The following is a 19,565-nucleotide window of genomic DNA, read 5'->3' as shown; positions in this document are numbered from 1 at the left end:
ATAATTCTCATCACTGATGGGAAGGGAATTTGAAATGAGTATGATGGGTGAGTTGACATTCTTCCTGGGGCTGCAAATCAAGCAATCATCAAATGGAATTTCAATATGCTAGGAGAAGTACATCAAATAGCTGCTGAAGAAATTCAATATGTTTGATTCCAAACCTATTGACACTCCTATGGGAACAAATTCCAAGATGATAGTAGAAGAATCTGATCCCATTGTGAATCAGACAATGTACAGAGGAATCATTGGCTCCTTGCTATATCTGACTGCTAGCAGGCTTGATATTGTGTATAGCGTTGGAATGTGTGCCAGGTTTCAAGCATGTCCTCGTGATTCACACCTGAAGGCTGCAAAACATATTCTTAGATACTTGAAGAAAAAAGGGGACCTGGTTCTCTTTTATCCTGCAGGTGATACTTTTGATCTGGTTGGTTTTGCAGATGCTGATTTTGCAGGTTATCAAGTTAACAGGAAGAGCACCTGTGGAATGACTCATTTCCTTGGATCATCACTTATCTCTTGGGGCACCAAAAAGCAGAACTTTGTGGCTCTTTCAACTGCTGAAGCTGAATATGTAGCTGCTGCAGCCTGTTGTTCTCAATTGTTGTGGATCAGGCAACACTTAGAAGATTTTGGAATCCACATTAAAGCAATTCCTCTCATGTGTGACAACACTAGTGCTGTGAGTATTGGAAAGAACCCAGTTCATCATAAGAGAACAAAGCACATTGATGTCAGACATCATTTTTTGAGAGATCATGTTGAGAAGGGTAATATTGTGCTCACATACTGTCTAACGGAGGAATAGATTGCAGACATCTTTACCAAGGCTCTCAGCAAGGATCAATTTGAGAGAAATCGATTAAAGTTGGGGATGTTGATCTCCAAGTGATGCTTTTAGCCTCCAATAGTAGAACTCCCTTGATGGTTAGAATTGCAGTGCAGGTATCCCTTGTGTGAATCTTAAATATTTGAACAAGATCACTTTTTGTATCTTTCGTAGGTATACTCTCAATAGGGACCTGCTCAGCAAAAGAAGAGACTACAACAATTAAGGAATGAAGTTAAACTCTATCATGGTACCTGGTACCTGTCCAGGTTAGCATTTTTACATTAAATTTAAACTAAAAATTTGACCGTTGAAAATGCCACGTGTAAGTCATCGGTTACTCTAACTGATTAGTCCAATCGTTTCTCCCTCAAACGACGCATATAATCAAGGACCTGGCACCCTTTCACTTCTTTTAAGAAGGACTTTTTCTTTTTGGAACTCTCATCTGTATCTTAACTTTATCTCTCTCTTTTTATCAAAAGGATTATAAAATTCAAAGGCAAAACCTGTCTTCTTCTTCCCTTTCTTTTCAACGAAACCTTCCAGTATCACAAACATGTCTTCCTATTCATCTTCTTCTAAGAAAATGTTAGATGCCCTTAGTGAAATTGAGCCCCTTGCATTCTATTCTCCAACAACTGCTCAAGCCAGACTTCCTCCAAACCCAGTCCTCCACAAAATACTCCTGATAACCCTTTCTTCTCCATAGATTTAAAAACTTCTGCAGTGCCCACTGGACCTGTTCCATGTGAAGACATGTTGCCTGACAACATGTTTGAAGGGGATGTACCAAAACATAGGGCTTCTAAGTCTAATATTCTGGCAGCGAGTGAGGAATTCGTGATTGAAAGTCTGGCAATGATGCGAGAAGAGGACAGAGCAGAAAACACTGATGTCCTGGAAGGAGAAGAGGTCAGGCATTCTCAACCCATTTTCGATAAAACCCCCAATTTGGGGCGGTACTCTTCTTCCTCTTCATCTGAATCTGCAAGTGAGGAAGTACCATTAAAATGAAAGGTTGAGAGTCGAAAAGGGAAAGAAAAGGTCGTGGAGGAGACTCCTAAGAGACGACCTAATACAAGGTCTGCTGCACAAAAATTGATGGTAGATGCCTTGAAGGCAAGCGCACGCTCTGCTGCTGTAGTCAGAAATGCACGAACCTTCAAGGTATCAAATTTTAGGATACCTAAAGAAAAATTGGTTGAGTTGTCCGGAGAAGAGGTTGAAAAGAAAAATAACAAGAAGAAGTCAGAAAAGAAAAGGGAAAGGGTTACAAAGAAGGTTGAAAAGTCACAGTCAAAAGGGAAGAGATCTGAGAAAAAGAGAAAGCGGACACAGGGACCTGGTCCTCAAGCCAGGAAAGTTGAGAATGTCAACTTGCAGGAAGTAGTTGACAGTCTGAGGAAACAAGCAGTTCTCGCTGGAAGAGTATTTGATATGGGGATTATTACTCTTCCGGGCATGGATTCTCTACATGACATGGTGGAGATCCAATCTTGGCTGCACCTGTTCAACAAGAAATCCCCCATCCTCCATGAAGAAGAGGTTCGTGAATTCTATTATAATGTTCAATTCATGGAAGATGGGAGTCTCCTCACACGTGTGAACAATATTGCTATTTCTTTGAATGAGGTGGTGTTGGGCAGAATCCTCAGAGTGCCTATAGAGGGGACTCGGTCCGTGCTGAACAAAACTTGCTCTTAAGAATTTGCCTCCATGATTTCTAAGACTCCCACAACTAAGGTTGCTGGGATATATAAGAAAATTATGAAGAGTGAGTATCAGCTGGTCTTCGAGTTTGTCAACAAGATGGTTCTTCCTCGCACAGAAAAGAGAACAATTGCTACTACTGCTGACTTGTACGTAATGGAGATGCTGTGCAGCTTTGAGGCTCTAAGCCTTTTTAGTCTCATGATTGAACACATTCACAAAACAATTATTGAGAGGAAAGGAGTACATGGAATGGGGTATGGATACTTCTCACTGAAGTATTCAAGCACTTTCAGATTCCTCTTGGTATTGGAAAGGTGGGGCAGTTAAATAAACTATCTCTGAGCATACCTTGTTTGAATGTGAATGTATTGAAGGCAGAGGCTTACCAAAAAGCAAGATGGCTCAACTTCTTGAGGACCTGAATCAGCTTAAACATGAGACTGAAGAACTCACTGTGCGGTTGAGTAGTAAAGAGGCTGAAATTGCTGTACTCAAAGCAGAGCTGCTTTCTGCACAGAGTGAGGGACCTGGTTCTTTAGTTGTACAAGCTCTGGAGAAAGAGAACAATGAGTTGAAGGCGAAGATAATTGCCCTGCAAGAAAAGGCCATCAAGGATAATGATGCTGCCAATGCACGACTCGCTCTTGTTATCCAGTCCCTATCTCAAACTCCCCCCTTCCTAAATTGTCAATAAATCCTTCCCTGTGTCATTTTTTTGTGGCTGATCATCGTGTTGATGGATTTTTAGTTTGTCTTTAATGTATTTATGTTATAATGACATGTTGGTTACTTTATTCCTTTGCTGTTCTTCCTATGTTCTTTTGTGATTTCTCTTCCTCTACTGTTTGATTGCTTATTAGCTCTGATCTTACTCAGTATTTATGTTGACTCAATGGTTTACTGCACATCTTTTCTATGATGCCAAAAAGGGGAAGTAAACTGTTAGTAGCTAAATAAGGGGGAAGTAAGCTGTTAGTAGCTAAACAAGGGGGAAGTAATCTGTTAGTACCTAAATAAGGGGGAATATACAGTAAGGGGGAATACACTGTCAAGGGGAACAGATCTCAGATCATATCATTGTTGTAATCATCAAAAAGGGGGAAAATGTTATTTGTAGTTTTGATGATTTGACAAACTTAGGGACCTCATGAAGGTACCGGGTTTTCTACTTGAGTATTGCAGGTGTCTTGTTTGAAGTATTGCAGATGAAACAAACCCTGGGACCTAGTAGAGGTACCAGGATCTCATGATGATGAGCCAGTCGACTGCCAGCTGGAGACGGTACAGAAAGTAGGTGCACACTTCCCGATGGCGTCAGAAAAGTGTGACCTTTCCAGCCAATGGCAAAGAAGTTTAGGAAAGTGACTTGCCCATATAAAAGGCACTTTCCTAAACATTTGTGACTTAGTTTTTGCAACTTGATAAAAACTTTTCAAGAACTCTTGTAAAAGCTACACAAAGCAAAGGCAGAATTATTCCAAGAACAACAGCAACATCTGGAGCTTATCGTCTAGTTGTTTAGGAATTTATTCTCTTGTTCTTAAATTGTAAACCACTCCTAACTCTATAAAGGAATTGGTGTGTTGTGTTAGAAGTTTAGGTTGTCCAGGTGGGATAGCTTAGTGGGTAGATTGTTTTTCTACTTAGGCTTGTTGAGCAATAGAGGACTATTGCTTAACGGTAAGATTGATAACTCTTTCTTACGTTTGGTGTAATCGTGTTTTGCTTTTGCTTGTGAAGATTAGTGAAAACGATTGAAAATCCTGTGAGACAGGTCGTGGTTTTACTCCCTTAAGCAAGGAGGTTTCCACGTAAAATCATTGTGTTGATTTTACTGCATTTTAACTTTCTGGTATTTTTCTGAAGTGATGTAAGGGACCTGGTCCATTACTTATTAAGTGAAGGCATACATTCTATCATTTGAGATACTAAAAAACTTTTTTAAATAAATGTGTGTAAGCACTTTTGGCTTCTCCACTCAATAACTTCAACTGTATCTGCAACAAAGTTTGATACTTGAAAGCTCACTTGTCCCAACCTCAAATACCTACACCTCTGGAAACTCGAAGGAATAAGTGCTCTATGTTTTCACCAACTTCCAACTGCCTACTTCAACAAACTTCAAACATTGGAAGTATGGTTTTGTGGAAAATTGAGAAACCTTATGTGTCCATCAGTGGCCAGAGGTCTTTTAAATCTCAAGAAACTTTATATAACTGCTTGTGAATCAATGAAAGAAATTATCACAAAAGGAGAAGGAATCATAACCTTATTTCCCTGATTGGAACTGTTGGATCTTATCCGTATTCCTAAGCTGGGGCTCTTACATTTCCATTTCTCAGTGAAATGACGATTGTTAAATGCCCTGAAATGAAGACGTTTGTCCAACATGTAGTATCTGTGAGTACACCCTGTCTCAAAAGTGTGAACATTGATTATGAGGTGAAAGTAGAGGATCTGAATAAACGGATACAACAAAGTTTCAATTAAAAGGTATGTCTCATTCCGCTAGCTACATATTCCAATTGCGTTCTACTGCTTTCTTTTCGTTTTAGATACTTCATCAACTTTGTTTCACTTAATAAGCCAGTCATCTCTTTCTTCTTTAGCATTCTCTGTTTCCTGCAGGAACAAGAAGCTAGTAATGCCAGAAGTCAGTAAGTACTCAATGTAATAATCCAAGTAAAACCTCAAACATCACTTGATACATATGTTCGTGGGAGTAATATATTGTAGTTACTCCACCTTGAGGGATCTGGAATCCTTATCCTGGTTGACTATACTTACCTTCACAGTTCAACAAGATTGAAGTTTGTAAAACGTGTTCATTGTGTTTAATCATGAAATGAAAACCTTGTTGCCTTTAATTTTAGTTGGTTAGGCATAATTTTATAGATTTTTACCTTGTAACCTTCAATGTTGCTTTCTTCCAGGCGTACAATCGCGGGCCCATCTAATTTTATTATCAACCGTAGATGTGCTTGTCTCCCTAGACCTAGGCCATGGTGGTATAATATCTCTTACAAGATTTTTTTATCAATGGTGTTTACCGTACTCGTGTGTTTGTAACTTTAACGAAGTTAGGATTTTGAGTTTATCAGTGTTGTATTCTAGAAAAGCTAGCATAGTAGATTCTGGATAAATTGTTTATACGCATTAATTGATATTTTTTTAACACAAATACATGATAAAACTTATAGACCGGGTTGTAGGCTGATGCCCAAGTGAACAATTTAATGAAGTGTATACACAAATAGCTAAACAAACTAACTAAATCAACTTCATCATCAACAACAATTCCCTATTCTACATAAAACATAAAACATTCCTAGTAATATTATGATTTCGGATAAATAAAAAGAACTTCATAACTCAATAAAAAATCATGACGACATGCAACAACCACCACTATTCCCACCGGAATCCGAGTCCTGGCCAGGAATTATGATCCTGGTTCCCTTAAAAGATTGTGACTTCCCATAATTAGCTCGTGGAGCTGCAATGAGCATATTCTTGCTAATGATTTTATAAATTTCTGTTAAAAATGTCATGAATGCACCCTCGACATTTGTGGATTGAAGTGCTGATGTTTCCATAAAGAAAAAATTCTCCCTTTCTGCGAATTCTTAACAATCTTCAACTAGTACAACTCGAAGACTTCCTATATCACATTTTTTGGCAATATAACTATGTTCTTGTCCGCATGACCTCTTAGTTCCTCTAGCCATCTAGCCATATGATCGAATTATTGGCGTTTTGTTAAGTCATAGACTAGCATTGTGCCAACTACACCTCGATAATACGCATTTGTTACTGCTCTATACCTGAGAGAATGAGAGATGATTCAAAAGCGGATCCTTCAGATGTAGAGCATTTTGAAGGATACCGACAACAATTCTGTCAAGATTCTGACCAACATAGCTTGACAAAAGGAAATTGTTTACAAACAAAAATGGGATCTAGGGAAGGTAATATGTATGTAGACCTTACCCTTACCTTTGTGGGGTAGAGAGTTTGTTTCCAACGGATCCTCGACTTAAAAGAGATGAATTGTAAATCAAGAAGAAATATACATATTAAAGTCTAATTCACAATATAAACCACTCTATAAGAAGATTTATCACAAAAACAAGACCGTCGTCTCAAATATCTCAAACAAGTCATATCAGCAATATGAATTCTAACTAATAACCAAGTCGCTCCATTTAGGCTCATCTCAGACCAATACTCCAAAAAATAAAATATAAAAAGCACTAGGATTTCTCTATATGTTTTTATACCTCTGACAAAACTAAACGATTCCAAGAAATAGTAAACGTACTAACTCCCAAAACACCTCAATTCCAAGCAAGTTAGGGTCGGATATCAAAATCTTCACTAACCAGGTCGTTACATTTAGGCTCATGTCAAACCAATATTACACAAAAATAGAAAGTACTTAAAATTCTCTTCTTTTTGTAACCAAACGACTTCCAGCAAAACATAGGACCTAAAGTAAATGTACTGACATGACTAACACATAATTCCAAACTAATTAATACAATCTACACAAAATTTTAACTAAATTTTCATGGATTGCACGATAAAATGAAAAAAAAGACAAAATTCGAGAAAAATACCAAACATAGAAAAATTGAAAAAGTAAACTGACATTTCTTGTCCCGCAGTATCCCAAGTTTGTGACTTTATGGTTTTGTTATCAACATGCAAAGTTTTTGTTTGAAACTCAACCTGAATTGTAGGCTTTGAATCTAAACTAAATTTATTTCTTGAAAATCTAGCCCATAATTGAGAATTTACCAACTACGGAATCTCGAATTATAAAAATCTTAAAAATATAATCAATTTTTGTATTATAATGATCAACATACAAATTCGAAGATATTAAAACTCAAAAAATTTCCTCTTCAACCCAAAATTTGTATGAATGTATCTTCCAATTCTCCGGATTTTAGCATATGATTGAAAATTTGAGATGTGTTGATCAAAATTTCTATCAAAAAATATACAAATAAATAAAAATCCCTGATAAATATGGAAATGAGCAAGATCAATTTCTCATAAAATTTAAATTGTGTGGGAAATTTAGAATTTGCTTCATACATTCATAGGAAAGATGAAAAATTTGAAGAAAAAAACAGAAGCAACAATTACTTTTTTCTTTTTAAACTATCAAAGAAGAAGAAGAATATATGGAATTATGAGAGCTTCTGTAACGACCTTTTTTGGTCGTTTTGAGAACTAAAACTTTTTATGTTAGAAAATACTTTCCTGGTAGATCTAAATGGGTGTATTGAACTATTCATAATTATAATTATGAAATTAGCGGGATAATTTTTATAATTTATTTAGTTAGAGGTTAAAGAAAATAACAATTAAATAAATAGTGGGTCACCTTTACCACTTTTATAATTGGTTATATAATATTAGGGTAATAGAGAATCTATAAAAGAAAAGAGAGAATAGGGCTGTGACAATCAAACGGCGTGTAAAATCCATCAAGTACAATCTCTCCTGACTTTGTTTTTGTGAAATATGATACAAAATGTAAGTGTTAAAAACTAATATTATATGTTAGTCGGGAAAAGTGATTTTCAATTGAATTAATGTTGGGGGCGTGGGGTTGATAAAGTGAAAGTGGAAAAAACATTAATAGCCATTAATTTAATTATGATTAGCTAACAAAGATGGGATGATTAGCAATCCTATAATACTATTAAGGTGTTATTATAATTGAGAAAGAAGAATGAAAGTAGAATTGTAATGTTAAAGGTCTCAATTTGTCAAAGTGTGATGATGTTCTAAATTTAAGAGCAACGATTCTTATTGGTTCTTATGCCTTATTATGGCTGATCATTATGTTGAGTATTGCAATAGTTATAGGAATTAATTAGAAAGATGTTAATCTTGCCATGTTTTGCAGTACGTCATGGGTTGCTAATCAACTAGGTTTACCATTATTATTTTACTTCATTATCATATTATAAAATAAGTTTTAACCTAATGCGTTTCCTACAGACCTTCCTGGTATGCCACTGGATAGGTATATGGATCTTTGTATTGACCTGGAGCCAAGTACTCACCCCATTTCCATTCCCCCTTATAGAACGACTCCTGATGAGTTAAGGGAGTTAAAGGCCCAACTTCAGGAGTTGTTAGGTAAAGGCTTTATTAGACCAAGTACATCCCATTGGGGTGCTCCTATTTTATTTGTGAAAAAAGAAAGATGGAAGTTTCCGAATGTTCATAAACTACAGGCAACTGAATAAGGTAACTATCAAGAACAAGTATCCCACTCCTCGCATTGATGATTTGTTCGATCAGTTACAAGTTTCTTGTGTGTTCTCTAAATTTGATTTGAAATCCGGTTATCATCAATTGAAAATGCGGGCAACAGATATGCCAAACACTATTTTTCGAATGAGGTATGGATATTATGAATTCTTAGTAATGTCTTTTGGGCTTACGAATGCCCCTGCTGCTTTCATGAGCCTGATGAACGGGATTTTAAGCCATATTTGGACCTCTTTGTTATTGTATTTATTGTTGGTATATTGATATACTCAAAGATCAGGAAATAACATGAGGAGAATTTGTGAATTGTATTGGAGTTGTTAAGGGAGAAAAGGCTTTATGCCAAATTCTCCAAGTGTGAATTTCAACGCGATTCAGTGTCCTTATTGGGGCACGTGGTTTCTAAGGATGGAGTGATGGTGGATTCTTCTAGGATTGAAGAAGTGAAGAGTTGGGTAAGACCTACTAATGTTTCGGAGGTAAGGAGCTTTGTTGGTTTATCTAGCTACTACAGTCGATTTATCAAGGTATTTTCTTGTATTACTTCCTAGCTGACAAATTTGACTAAGCAGAATGTTTCATTTGTATGATCGTACGAATGTGAAGAACGCTTCCAGAAACTCAAGACCTTGTTGACTACCGCACCAATTCTTACCTTGCCAGTGGAAAGTAAGAATTTTATTGTTTATTGTGATGCATGTTATTCTGGTTTGGGTACAGAGCTAATGCAGGAGAGGAACGTAATTGCTTATGCTTCGAAACAATTGAAAATGCATGAACGTAACTATTCAACCCATGATTTGGAGTGGGATGTAGTTGTATTTGCATTAAAGAAATGGAGACATTATCTATATGGGGTCAAATGTGAAGTTTATACAGATCATCGTAGTTTATAATATGTATTTACTCAGAAATATTGAAGTTTGAGGAAGAGGAGGTTGATGGAACTATTGAAAGACTATGATATTATGAATAAAGCTAATGTTGTGGCAGATGCTTTAAGTAGAAAAGCAGGGAGCATGGGTAGTTTAGCCCACTTACAGGTCTCTCAATGCCCATTGGCTAGAGAGGTTCAAACTCTGGCTAATGACTTTATGAGACTGAAAGTACAAGAGAAAGGAGGATTTTTGGCCTGTGTGGAGGCAAGATCTTCTTTTTTTGACAAGATTAAGGGAAGGCAGTTTGCTGATGAGAAGTTGAGCTGAATTTGATATATGGTAGTGCAAGGGGAGGCTAAAGAGGCAGTAATTGATGAGGAAGACATTTTGAGAATTAAGGGAAGGGTATGTGTGCCCCGTGTTGATGATTTGACTCACACTATTCTTGTAGAGGCTCATAGTTTGAGGTATTCTATAAATCTTGGTGCAACCAAAATGAATCGTGATTTAAGGCAACATTATTGGTGAAGTAGAATGAAGTGTGACATTTTTGATTTTGTTTCCGAATGACCGAATCATTAGTAGGTAAAGTATAAACACCAGAGGCCTGGAGGGACACTTCAAAGAATGCCCATTCCTGAATGAAAGTTGGGAAGAATTGCAATGGATTTTGTAGTTATTCTTCCAAAGACATTGGGTAAGTCTTATTCTATTTGGGTAATTGTTGACAGGTTAACTAAGTCTGCTCACTTCATTTCAGACAAGATGACTTACAATGCAGAGAAGTTAGCAAAATTCTATATCTCGGAGATTGTTCGATTGCATGGAGTTCCACTTTCCATCATATCAGATAGAGGTATGTAATTTAGTTCTACGTTTTGGAGGACCCTACATGTTGAATTAGCTACTAGATTGGAACTTAGTACTGCATTTCACCCTCAGACCGATGGGCAGTCTGAGCGAACAATTCAAGTGTTGGAGGATATGATTCGTGCGTGTGTGGTAGATTTTGGTGGTTATTGGGATAAATTCTTACCCTTAGCAGAGTTTTCGTACAACAATAGTTATCACTCAAGCAGAGGCGGACCCACATGGTGTCCGTCGGGTGCTCAAGCACCCATTAACTTCGTTACGGAATATATATATCTATGTAGAAGTTGATAGGTATTCATATAAAATTAACATAGAGCACCCAATGAATATATGATTTAGTAGGCCCAATGGCTCCTGGATGGGTAATTAAGACCTTTTTAGTGTTTTTATACCAAGGTTCAAATCTCACTGTTAACACATATTTTTTTATATTTTCACTTTAGAGCACCCACAACCTCAAATTCCTAGATCCGCCACTGCACTCAAGTATTGATATGGCCCCATTTGAGGCATTGTATGGGAGGAGATGTAGGTCTCCCATTGGTTGGTTTGATGCATTTTAGGTTAGGACTTGGGGTAATGATCTTCTGAGGGAATCATTAGACAAAGTGAAATTTATTCAAGAAAAGCTTTTAGCAGCTCAGAGTAGGCATAAGGAATATGAAGATCGGAAGGTTAGGGACTTGGATTTTATGGAGGGTGAACAAGTCTTGCTGAAGGTTTCACCCATGAAAGGTGTGATGCGGTTTGGTAGGCGAGGTAAGCTTAGTCCAAGGTATATTTGACAATTCGAAGTTTTTAAGAGCATGGGGAGGTGTCCTATGAATTGGCCTTGCCTCGCTGTCAGGAGTGCACCCGATATTTCATGTGTCTATGCTAAAAAATCACCACGGTGATGGAAACTACATTATTCATTGGGATTCAATTCTTCTTGATGAGATTCTATCTTATGAGGAGGATCATGTTGTTATTCTAGATAGGGAGGTCCGCAAGTTGAGATCAAAGGAGATTACATCTATCAAGGTTCAGTGGAAGAATCGACAAGTTGAAGAGTCCACTTGGGAGAGTGAGGTTGATATACAAGAATGATATCCACATCTTTTTACAGATTCAGGTACTCTTTCTCACCCTCTCCATTCTTCATATGATCATTCGAGGACGAACGATGGGTAAATTGGTATCTATTCTAACGACCATTTTCGATCGTTTTGGTCACTAAAAATTTTTATGTCAAAAAAATACTTTCCTGGTAGATCTAAATGGGTGTATTGAACTATTCATAACTATAATTATGAAATTAGTGGGGTAATTTTTATAATTTATTTAGTTAGCGGTTAAAGAAAATATCAATTAAATAAATAGTGGGTCACCTTTATCACTTTTATAATTAGTTATATAATATTAGGGTAATAGAGAATCTGTAAAAAAAAGAGAGAGAATAGGGCGGTGACAATTAAAAGGCTTGTAAAATCCATCAGGTACAATCTCTCCAGACTTTGTTCTTGTGAAATTTGATACAAAATGTAAGTGTTAAAAACTAATATTATATGTTAGTCGGGAAGAGTGATTTTCAATTGAATTAATATTGGGGGCGTGGGGTTGATAAAGTGAAAGTGGGAAAAACTTTAATAGCCATTAATTTAATTATACTTAGCTAACAAAGATGGGATGATTAGCAATCCTATAATACTATTAAGGTGTTATTATAATTGAGAAAGAAGAATGAAAGTAGAATTGTAATGTTAAAGGTCTCAATTTGTCAAACTGTGATAATGTTCTAAATTTAAGAGTAACGATTTTTATTAGTTATTATGCCTTATTATGGCTGATCATTATGTTGAGTATTGCAATAGTTATAGGAATTAATTAGAAATATGTTAATCTTTCCATGTTTTGCAGTACGTCATGGGTTGCTACTCAACTAGGTTTACCATTATTATTTTACTTCATTATCATATTATAAAATAAGTTTTAACATATTGTGATTGATAATTAAATAAAGGTGTAGTACATTATATGAAATACATTAACATGCTAATGGGAGAAACTAAGACTTACCCTTGACTCCGATTCTTCGGTGGAGGTAGGTTATGGTTTATTTCTATTTGATAGATAAACTCTCAATAGAGATTGATATGTATTAAGTGATATTGTAAAGTCTTCTATGTACTTGATTGTGTGGCTGTATGTCTTGATTGTGTGGTTTGTGGTTGGCCTAAAATTATGAGACTGTTGAATTTCTAATGTTGAACCCTCTCTATTATAATGAAGCCTTGAAGACTTGATGAAATAAAATAATGAAATAATTGGATGAGAGTGTCACGTTCCGACACGGTATTATTGGATCTGAGTGTCATGTTCTGACACGGTATTATACGATCGGAGTGTCACATTCTGACAAGGTATATGGGATCGGAGTGTCACGTTCCGACACAATAACATTAAAGGGAAGGAATCTTGAAGTAACTTAATATACTTAATCTAAAAGAGTCTATTTTCCAAATGAGTATGGTGTGGAGGCATGAGTCCTCATAAGTGTGCTTGATGTTGTGATTGATGGTGTACCTGTTATGGTGTTGTAGCCAATGATTCATGTGTTTTGTTGCTTGCCACCTGTTAAATATTGTAGTTGATTTTATATTATTATTCAATATATATTGGTTTTTATTTGAGTTGGCCGATGATATCTACTCAGTACATGTTCATTGTACTGACCCCTACTTGTATTTTCTTCTTTGTTCTTTTGTGCCGTGTAGTAAGTGTACCATCGACTTTGACTCGCCCTCAGCTCTAGCCACTCTCCAGCACATCAGAGTTTAGGGTGAGCTATTATTTCTAGCTCATGCTGGATTCTCTCACTCACGTCTTGATGTCTTTCAGTTTCAGACATGGGCCATTTTTTTGCTTATTTTTGTTTCTTAAACACTCTTAGACTTTGTAACTCGAAAATAAATGTCCTTGATGTGATGAATTTCAGATTTTGGGGGATAATAAGTGTTATACTTTAGAAGCTTATTTAATTTGTTACTTCATATGTTTTGAGCTTCCGCATTTTACTAGTATTCACCGATACATTATTGATATATGTTGGGGGTTTAGATTCCTTGGTTCACCCACCTAGGGGGGTAAGTGTGGGTGCCACTCACGTCTCATTTTGATTCGTGACAGCTTCACTACTTTAAGACTTTAAAATGCTATCATTTTGACCCCACTCTTATTCTTATGCCTAAATGCACAAATTCTCCGTTGCATCTTTCATTTACATATTAAAATCTACATATCGCTGCTCTTTCAGCTTTCATTTTCGCACCAAATTCTCCAACACATTTCCTTTTTAAACTTTCACTTCATATTACCAATTACTAATAAAAACAAGTAACAGAGTTCATACTTCATAGTTCAGAGTTAAGATTAGAAAAAAGGTACTCAACTGGTAACAAAGGACATCATAGCTATGATCTACTAGTTAATAAGGACTATTTGTTGAAAAAAAAGGATATACTAGCATTCACTTGATTCGTGCAAGAAAAAGATCTTGTACAGTACTTTCTTCACTCTGCATAGTAGTAGACTTACTAATATTCTCTGCTGATGTTTTAATGAATAATATTAATTTCTAGCAGTTCGATAAATGGTTAACTGCTTTTCCCATACACTTTTCTGTTAAGTTGATTGTGTATCTAATGATATTGCTCGCTGCCTTTGTGTTTTCATTCAATTTTTTGAATATAAGCAGTGTCCTAGTATATCCTGAATCGTTAAAATATATTGGATGTCCTTAAAGGGACACGGGTCTCTGTATTATAAAATAAATGTGAGATTTGGGGATCAAATTTCTGTAACTAATCCTGTAGAGGATAGAAGAAAAATGTAACTAGGAAACCTTCTGCTACACCATGATCGTTAACTAAGATCGGAAGATTCAACTAATGAAGGGAAAACTAGAAATGAGAACTTATTTATGGAAGAATACTCTTTTATTAGGTTGTTCTTGGTTTACTTGGGTTGATTACAAATGTACAATATCATCCCATATTTATTCTAGCCAATAGATTGTTCTAGATACTACAAGTTCTAGACTATTATATCATTTACTACAAAAAAAATCTTCAAGAAAGTTCTAGTGAACTTATCTTCTAGCACTTTCTCTAGAATATATAGATATATCTTCAGGATAATTATTCCAAGTCCTACACTAGACCATTCTAGAAACTATATTAGAAAAATCTATGATATTCCAAAGATTAACTGTATCATTTTTTACACTCCCCCTTACAATGATTTTTGGAAACTACCCCGCGCATGTTGTGGAAGAACTCAAACAAAGCTTTGAGCCATGTCTTCGTGAAAATCTCTAACATTTTCTTTCGGACTCCTCTTCCTTCTGATCCATGTTGATTATCTCCTAGTTGAGTTCTCAAACTCTCCTTTCTCCAAATTTCTCAACAATTATATTATCGAGAGAAGCATTATCAGTTTCTTGTGAAGTCTCAACACCAACATAGAATAAACTTTCATATATTCTTATATTATAATCTCCTTGATATATTTCTTGGCAGTTTAAAAATTTTAAAAATCATATATTTTGACTAAAAGACTTTAATATCAACTTTTTCCTCTATTTGGTCTCTACTTTCTCCATCCACTTTTAAACAACATATCTTTTGACTCAATGACTTTAATATCAACTTCTTCCTCTATTTGGTCTCTACTTTCTCCATTTTCTTTCAAAAATTGCTCCAACCCATTAATTGGCGTTGATATTTTTGATGATTGACGAAATACTTCCACTTCTAATACATCTCCATCAATGCTTTCTCTGTAAAGGTCGCCACTAGCACATGTAGTTTCAGATATTGTCTGTTTGGGATCTTTTTGTTCTATTTCTTCAATAGAAGCTATCATATAACCACTTGGAACATCCTCAAAAATTTCTTGCTTAATGTCAACAACATCAGTTTCTTGCTCTAGTGATCGTCTATATTATATTCTAAATGCTCAAGATTAATGGAAATCATGGAATCTATTTCTCAAGCGTCAACTACTAAACATTTTCCCCACTCTTCTTCTTCTTCGGAAAATTTTTGAGCCATATTACTCTCCTTGACTCGGCAATATTTCTTTATCTGCCCTACTTCGCCGCAACAATAACATCTTAGAGGCTTTTTACCATAGTAGTTAAAAGGTTCTTCCTTCTCTCTAGGTGAGCGTGAACCACCTTCACCATTATTTTAAATAAATTATTTCCATCTTCATACTTGATTTGACAATAGTTGATTTCAAAGAGATGCTTGAAACCAATGTCAAGAATCTTGCCAACACATAACAGACTATGAATTTTTCGTCTTTTGAAGTTCAAATTCTCCTTTGTGGTTGAGAATACACTTATTATTGATCCTTTCATCTCCTTTATATTATTTCTTTTGGAAATTTTAGATCTCAAATGTTGATTTATTTAAATTTTAATAATCCTGACAAAGATTTTATATTAGACAACAACAAATAAGATCTCTCTAGACTTCAATTTTCTTGTTTTCTTCTCCTTGTGGTCCCTTATCTACGCCATAGTTTTATTTTTACACAAGGGAGGAACTTTGTAGTCCTCATAAATAGCTTCCAACGGATCATTTGCCTCGATATGTGCCTCCAATCTTGATTCCCACACATGACAACCTTTACCGTTGAAGATAGGTGGTGCTAGTGCAATGCGAGGATTTTAGGAACACACATATGAAAAAAAGGAATAAGAAAAATTAGTTTCCCCAATTATTGATCCCTCAAGAAAATTCTCTCATACCACTTTTGGTTGGAGTTTCAAAGGTGGAGATTTCAACTCCAAAAACATCAATAAAGGAAAGACAAAGAAAAGAAATATTTCCTGCTCAAAAAATAATCTTTCATTAAATAGAAATGGTGCTAAAATACAAGAAAAATGCAATAACTATACCATTTATTTCAGCAACTACGTGCACATGTTTCCATGTTGAATACACTACTTTGAGTAACAACTAACTCCTATGAAATAGAAACAAATTAAAATTGTGAAAGATGGATAAAATGCTAGAGAAAGTAAAACAAATTCTTTTTCACTAGTTACTGCACTAATTGAGGAAATTAATCAACATTCTTCTTTTCTTTTTTCGATCCACTCTTCTTCTGTTGTTTGCCCTTAGATGGTGTAGCAGCATCACAGTTAGGTTAAAGTTTTTCCTTCTTGAGACATGTTTTATGACTTAAGGTCCTTTTGTGCTGCACTAGCTCCACCGCTATGGACTTAAGGTCCAATTATTTGGCAACCATTTCGACCTATATGGATTCACTTGACACATAGGTGTAATCTTTATATGAATCTTTAACTTACTCCAAGTTATATCATACACATTTTCTTCATTATGTACATCGCTATTGTTTGGTTTGGTGGTGTTACCCTAACATCCAGATCAACATCAACGTAGCTTCCTAGCAGCAACAATGGGTTCGAAGCCGCAGTGGTGGAGCCAGCCATTTTATAAAGATTGTGCATAATTTTAAAAAGTACTCCTTGATGTGAATTTTGAGTAATAAAAATGTTTGAAAACACTTGAACGGACCAAAAATCGAACCCTCAACCTTCCGCTTCGCACTTCCAACCCTCATTTTACCATTGAGCCCTCTCCTATAATTACTCAAGTGTGTGCAAACCTAAATATTATTATACATATCATAATGTGTCTCGTAGGTACGGTATAACTTTCCGACGAAGGGTGTTCACTTGCACAGCCTTCGTTAGCTATAGCTCCGCCCCTGTCTGAAGGTATACCATCATTACAGAAGTCATTGCTTGTAACAATTTTCAGTGAGATATAAGAGACAGCGACATCGGCCTTAGTCATTGGACAAAGCTATGAAAGAGTCAATGTGAAGAAAAAGTTAATTTAATATTTAGACATTGATTGACATCAAACTTCTATTTATAGTTTTTATTCCTAGTTCATTATTGTGAAAAATTAATTAATTGTATTGAAAGTTCATTATATTTGGAAAATTAATAGTTTGAAGCTTTCCTATAGCCATGCCAAACCATTTATCACTTGTTGGGACCAACAATTTGGTCAGTCAAAACATCTGGTAGAAAGTCTTAGAATTTTATTTTTGTTGTTCCATTAGCTCTATAGCGTCGATTTTTGTCTACAAGGACCCTTGATACAAAATCTTAAGCTTTTAGGCTCATTCCAAGCAACATCGTAGATTTTGGATTCAAACAAAGGGTGTGAGATCCATGTTTTGTCGAAACGACGTTAACTGAAAAGTTCAACATCCTTGTTGAGTCCAGAATAATGACTTTTGTGGGTTAACTTATTTTGTTTTGATGCACGTAGTTCTGAATGGATATTAGCACTTTTTGAGAGTATTGTTCACGATCTTAGTTTGGCATTCATGGAGACCAAAGGTCTTGGTCATCGTTTCGTAGGCCTTATGCTATGTGCACAATTTTCAAGGAAGCCGATCCTTTATGTTTTCAGGCTCGATGCCGCATTCACATATATAAGGAGGGATGAACTCCCGTCTTCACCAACTGTGTCCCGCAATTGTGGAAGTCATTTAACTGGTCTCTTAATTAAGACTAGTCCCCTTTTTAGAGCATTTTTATTCTTTTGAAGTTGATATCTTGAGTTATAGAACTCAGGATATCAAGAACTCAAGAAAATTTGCTAGACTACATGGTGGGATCATAGAGAAGGTGCGGGGAGTGCATAATAAGTTTCTTGTCCCGAGAGATCTTGGTTACCTCTTTAATGGTGATTTCTATATGAGATTGTTGCATGATCTGATTTTGCTATTTTTTGTGCTCGTCTTGAGCTCACATTCTAGGCAAAAGTTCTTGAGTAAAATTGAACCAATTGACGTAATCAACTTTCAGATTTCCAACGCGGGTCCCATAATTTCATTTATATTCAATTTTGGAATTATCTTTAGTTTTTTCGATGTAGGAGATTCTGTGGGAGATTCTCTAACCGATTACCACCACTATGAGCCTAAGTGGTGATATGGGTCTTGCCCACACTGCCAGAACTGTCCAACAATCAGAGATGATAGGAACAACAAATCTCCAGAATAGTGGTTTTTGTTGGGTGAAGAGGAAAATGAAAGAGTTTGAGAGACAAAATGTTTCTTTTATGGCTCAACTTTCTTTAAAAATAAAAAAATCCTACTTCCCTTTTATATGCTTATAACTACTAAGTTAAAAGAAAGCAACACATGCAATATATTGAATGTACGAGTACGTAAGTTGGATTTCTAACACCAACTTAAGCTTGAAAAATAGTAAGAAGGAACACTTACCTTGGCCTGCTCAACTCATGAATAACTTGACTTAATATAAAGCAATAAGACACATGCAATATATAAAAGCTTGTAAAACAATGAAAAAAATTAGCTCGTCGAAGAAATGCAATAGCAAACTTACTTTACTTATATATGAAATAATATAGCTTGTGTGGGAGATTCTCTAACTGACAACCACCACTATGAGCCTAAGTGGTGATACAACATCTAGCCCATGCTTCTAGAACTGTCCTATACTTTGTGGTCGCATAGAACTAATTAAATTAGTGGACCCACTATATTTACTTATGTGATCATCTAAAAAAGTATGACCCATTAATACCCATAATGGCTACATGGTTTATGGAGACTTGAGTTATTACAAACTCGCATCGTCATATCGATTATCAATACTAATCCCAAAAATATACTTAGTTCATGTGTTTTTAAAACAACTTCTTTCTTTTGGTTGAGATTATTGCTCAACAAATAGCTTTAAAAACTCTCTCGGAATCGATGTTCCCATTTTTTTCTCAATACTCTTTTGGAAATCTTAGTTTCCTCTTATCTTAATGTGAAAAAAATTATAAACTTTTAGGGAATGCTTAGTTCCTTTATAACTTTTGAGAAAGTAATTAACTCTTTACTCTTTACATAACTTGTAA

At 35.6% G+C, this 19,565-nt stretch overlaps 1 pseudogene; it reads right to left on the bottom strand.

Annotated features, from left to right (window-relative positions):
• Positions 1–5,894: 5,894 nt before the first annotated feature.
• Positions 5,895–9,039, bottom strand: LOC101252537 (ras-related protein RABA4d-like; annotated as a pseudogene).
• Positions 9,040–19,565: the final 10,526 nt, after the last annotated feature.

Source organism: Solanum lycopersicum, chromosome 10 (assembly GCF_036512215.1).
Source record: "Solanum lycopersicum chromosome 10, SLM_r2.1".
Taxonomy (NCBI): domain Eukaryota; kingdom Viridiplantae; phylum Streptophyta; class Magnoliopsida; order Solanales; family Solanaceae; genus Solanum; species Solanum lycopersicum.
This window is presented reverse-complemented; position numbering and strand designations above follow the sequence as displayed.